Below are 5,465 nucleotides of genomic sequence, written 5' to 3'. Positions count from 1 at the left end.
AAGATTAAAGGACTATCCCTCGTTATTCTCTCTCTTTTTTTTTTATTTATTTTTTTTATTTTTGAGGCAGAGTCTCTATCACTCAGGCTAGAATACAGTGGCATGATCTCAGCTCACTGTAACCTCTGCCTCCTGGGTTCAAGCAATTCTCCTGCCTCAACCTCCTGAGTAGCTAGACTACAGGCATGTACCACCATGCTCAGATACTTTTTGTATTTTTAGTAGAGATGGGCATCACCATGTTGACCAGGCTGGTCTCCAATTCCTGGCCTCAAGTGATCCTCTGGCCTCAGCCTCCCAAAGTGCTGCGATTATAAGCATGAACCACCGTGCCAGGCCTTGTCTCACTTTCTGATCCCACCTTTGCTCCTCCACCCAGTTTAGGCCCGAGAGACTCCTCTCCCTCCCTTACGGAGGACCAGGTCTGTGGGGCCCATGAGCCCTACCCCAAGCCAACTGCAGCTACCCTCTGGGTATCCCTGGCCACCTCCCTGGCACTAGGCACAGCCCAGAAATCAGTTCCCTGAGCCACTCATCCATCTCAAATATCTCTCAACAGGTGGCCCCTGATCAACTCCTAAACTCCATCTACATAACTAGGAATCCTCTAGCTCCTGGCCCTCTGCCCACCCCAGCACCCCTCCTTGCCCGACCAGGTGCCTTCACTGTGTTTTTTTCACTTCACCCCTGCCAGCCCCTCTGCTTGCCCTGTGCCCCATCCACCAGCTCATCCAGGTCTTTGTATATAGAGACTTTCCAGGCCCCCTGCCTGCCTCTTGCCTCAGTGAGGACATTAGCATTTCTTGAGCATACTTTGACATTCATGGCAGGATAATTTATTGAAATATTCACTTGTGTGTGTTATCCTCCTCTTTTCCACTTCTCCACGCCCCCTCCATTTCAGGCAGGCTTTGTGCCACCTTGCCTGAGGGATTTGATGAAGGCTTCCTGGGAGAAAATGTTTAAACTGTGGAAGAGATAATGGCAGGGAGACAAGGGGATGTTGGGAGCAGATTTGTGAAGGAATATGTAAGTGCCCTGCCCCCTTTTGCCTGGGAGGTAGATGCTCCATAGGTACTGGTACCTGGGATGGCTAAAACCTGGCACAGCGATCCCAGTGTCACCAGGAATTCCAGTGCTCTAAGTGTGGCACAAAAGTCACAGAACTGCTGACCTGAGGGAGCTTCAAGGACAGGGCCAGGTGGTGATTCATGTGGCCAAGAAGCCCTTTCATGCTCCGGTGCTAGGGCCACATTGAGATGCTGAGAACCTCTGAGCGCTGGGAGCTCATGATGTACCACTCTCATATGTAATTCAAAATAGAAATAATACTACAGGAGGAGGCTGCGCACATTGGCTCACATCTGTAATCCCAGCACTTTGGGAGGATCATTTGAGGTCAGGAGTTCAAGACCAGCCTGGCCAACATGGTGAAACCCCTGTCTCTATTAAAAATACAAACATTAGCTGGGAATGGGGGCAGGCACCTGTAATCCCAGCTACTTGGGAGACTGAGGCAGGAGAATCTCTTGAACACAGGAAACAAAGGTTGCGGTGAGCCAAGATCATGCCACTGCACTCCAGCCTGAGCGACAGAGTGAGACTCTGTCTCAAAAAATAATAATTACAAATCAAGAAGGAAAGACCTTTTAAAAGAGCAAAGTTCCGATTTGCTAATTTTTTCTCCCAGCTTTATTTAAATATAATACACATAAATAAAATCTATTCATTATTCATTCTAAGTATAAAGCCTGCTGAGTTTTGGTAATTGCCTACAGGTATATACAAACCCTCATCACCGTAACCAAGACAGAGCATCTCCATCATTCAGAAAGTTCCCTCTTACCCCTTTGCTTTTGATTCCCCAGTCCAGACCCTGACCCAGGCAACCACTGATCATCTTTGTTTTCATTACAGTTTTGCCTTTTCTAGAATTTCCTATAAAGGGAACCATGCCAGACACAGCTCATCATGCCTGGCTTCTTTAACTTAGCAAAGTTATTTTAAAATTCATTTACCTTATTGTATGTATTAATATTTAAATCCTTTTTATTGCTGAGCATGGATTTACCATAATTTGTTTGTGACTGATGAACATTTGCACTGTTTCCAGTTGTTAGCTGTTACAAAAAAATGTTGCTATGAACATCTGCATACAAGTATTTGTATGTAAACAATTAAAATTAAATATTTTAATTTATCTTGGGAAAATACTTAGGACACTTTATAAAACTCTGTCAAACTCTTCTCCAAAGTGGCTGTATCCCTTTGGATTTCCACCAGCAAGGTAGGAGAGTCCCACATCCTCACCAACACTGAGTGTTGTCAATCTTTTTAATTGTGCCATTCTACTGAGTAATTTTTGCCATTCTACTATAAATCAAACCACTATCTCATTGTAGTTTGAATTATAGTTCCTTAACGACTAGCGGTGTTGAGTATCTTTGCATGTTTAACCATTCATAAATTTCTTTATAAAATGGTTGTTCAAATCATTTGCCCATTTTTAAATTCATACTGATATCCAGTTGTTCTAGCACCATTTTATTGTATTATTATTTTGTCCCATGTTGTGCAACTAGAGTATGCTACATCGGGACATATCCTCATAGGCAACATATGGTCCTCAAGGCATCAATAATAGACAAGATTCTGAGGATGTTGTTGAAATGAGGCCAGAGAAGCATAATCTAGTTCATGTTGTTCCCCTAGAAAATCCTTCAGGATGCTCTCTGGTATTCACCTACCATCTGTTGTATTCCATGAGTTACCAACGGGCAGAAAAGTACATCTGTCCACCAAGAAACAAGAGGCCACATTGCTGCAAAACCACAAGGGGCCTGTGTTACTTTATTCATTAAGGACCTGACTGGATGATCCAAGAAATGCACATGGTAACACCCCTCATCACATTTACAGTAATTACTTGCTTAACGTCTCTTTAACCTACTGGTCTCCGAGCTCTGAGAGGGGATAGCTAGGACTGTGTATCACCACGATTAACACAGGGTAGTCTAAAAATACACATTAAATGAGTGATATAATTTTTACCTGGCGGCTTGGCAATGACTGTCAAATACTGACAATTGCCAATACTGTGAAGGATGTGGGGAAAAGGGAACCCTTATAAACTGGTGGGAAGGTGGTATAAATTGACACAACTTTTATAACATTTCTGGAAAGTGATCCAGCCATAACTGGACCAAAATCACTAAGCTATTGATTGATTAAACGGAGGCATTCACATACTTAGCTGTGCTAAAATAACCTAAACGTTTAACAATAACGATTTAAACAAATTATAAAGCCTCTGTATAATGGAATATTCTACAATACGATATTTAAATATTCCCCTTTTTTGCATAAATAAGCAAACAAAATTGTATTTGTATACAAATATATATGTACTTCATACAACAAAGTATTGATAGTAGGTATTCTTGGGCAGTGAGATTTTTTTAATTGATTTACTATATTGTCTAAGCATTTTTAAAAGAGTACATATTATTGTTTAAAAGGAAAAATATGTATTTTCATTTTCAGAAGGAAAAATACTGTCTAATCAAAGAATATGTTTCGTAAAGCATCAACACCCAACTTAAACTCCTACTTCTTCCATGAAGTTTTTCCTAATTATTTCAAACCATGGAGTTATCTTTCTGCTTATAAGAATTAAACCACTCCTCTACAATTTAGCACTTTTGCACTGTCATATACAGTTGCAGAGCTGTGCCCTATCTCCTTGGCCACACCATACAAGTTCATGCAGGTTGACTGTTAGAACCTGCTGTCACAGAACTCGTGCGATGCTGACTGCATACCAATGACCCTCGAGAACTTGCCAGTTAATTCCCTGGTATGTTAGAATGGCCTCTGATTACACACCCACTGTGGGCAGACTCTGCAATGCACTTTACATATGCGACCACTGATCCTCATCAATCACACAAGTGAGTATCCCCTCACACAAATGACAAAACTGACGCTCAGAAAGATTAAGGGACTCACTCTCATTTATGCATCTGTTAACTGGCAGAGGTGGGATGGGATTTGAACCAAGGTGATAAGGCACCAAGGCCGATGCTTCTGAGAGTCTGAGAGTATCCAGCATATGTTCTTTTTCTTTTTCTGTTTTGGATACAGGGTCTCTCTCTGCTGCCCATGCTCAATGCAGTGATGCAAACATGTCTCACTGTAGCCTCAAACTCCCAGCCTCAATGTCCTCCTACCTCAGCCTCATGAGGAGCTGAGACTATAGATGCATGCCACTACACTTGACTATTATTATTATTATTATTATTATTATTATTATTATTATTTGGAGAGATGGGGGTCTCACTGTGTTGCCCAGGCTGGTCTTGAACTCCTGGGCTCAAACGATCCTCCTGCCTCAGCCTCCCAAAGGGCTGGGATTACAGGTGTGAACCACCACAGCACTTGGCCTCATATCTGTATGTTCTACTGATGTCTACAAATACCATCTCCAGGCTTCTTGTCACAATCAACCTTTAAAGGAGCTTGGGAGAAGTTGGAGGTGCAGGATAGGAAACAGGGAGTTGGAGGAGAGCTTCCCCCCAGGCAGCTGGGTCCTCCCTTCACACTCACAGTCCTGCTCCCTTCTAGGGACTTTCCTTTCTGCAGGTTAATCGTGTGACTTTTAAAGCCCCCTGTTCCCCCTCTTCTCCTTCCCTACAAATAGTTGTTTAGAAAGAAGGATAATATGAGTCTCCGTAAATAACTGGCGCAAACAATTCTCACCTTTGTCTTTTTTTTTGCCCTAAAGTGAAAAACCATGCCTCTCAGAGTTGTTTCTGGCCCTCTCTCTAAAGATGAAAGGGCTCTCTATAAACCTGCTCACCCAAAGGACTGGGACATGGCAGGGAGTCCAAAAAGAGGAATTATCTAAGTATTAAGAAATATTTTTTTTTTGCCTAAAACAATCCCTTGCATTATGTGGGCAGCCTGAGAAATATTTGTTAAATATTTTGTACATCAAAGGAAGAGAAGCAAAGTTAAACAGCAAATAAAAATGTGGTGAAAATATTCGTTGAAAAATTAAAGATAAGTCAGGCGCGGTGGCTCACACCTGTAATCCCAGCACTTCAGGAGGCCAAGATGAGTGGATCACTTGAGGTCAGGAGTTTGAGACCAGCCTGACCAACATAGCAAAATCCCATCTCTACTAAAAATACAAAATTAGCCAGGCATGGTGGCACACACCTGTAATCCCAGCTACTTCAGAAGCTGAAACAGGAGAATCACTTGAGCCTGGGAGGTGGAAGTTGCGGTGAGCCAAGATCCTGCCACTGCACTCCAGCCTGGACAACAAATTGAGAGTCTGTTGGGCGGGGGGAGGAGAGAATAGGAGGGCAGGAGAGGGGAGGGGAAGGAAAGGGAGGGGAGGGGAGGGAGGAGAGGGGAGGGGAAGGAAAGGGAGGGGAGGGGAGGGAGGAGAGGGGAGGGGA

At 43.1% G+C, this 5,465-nt stretch overlaps 1 long non-coding RNA gene across 1 annotated transcript in view; it reads right to left on the bottom strand.

Annotated features, from left to right (window-relative positions):
* Nucleotides 1-1,992: 1,992 nt before the first annotated feature.
* Nucleotides 1,993-5,465, bottom strand: part of LOC116565974 — a 9,014-nt gene continuing 5,541 nt past the window's right edge. The window contains exon 3 of the long non-coding RNA XR_004275685.1: nt 1,993-2,821. This is a non-coding gene — a long non-coding RNA (uncharacterized LOC116565974). The remainder of the gene's footprint in view (nt 2,822-5,465) is intronic.

This window comes from Sapajus apella, unplaced genomic scaffold (assembly GCF_009761245.1).
Source record: "Sapajus apella isolate SASKATOON/1434 unplaced genomic scaffold, GSC_monkey_1.0 scaffold2, whole genome shotgun sequence".
In the NCBI taxonomy this organism is placed as follows: Eukaryota; Metazoa; Chordata; class Mammalia; order Primates; family Cebidae; genus Sapajus; species Sapajus apella.
Note: the sequence above shows the minus strand (reverse complement) of the source record. Positions and strands in the feature narration are given on the sequence as shown.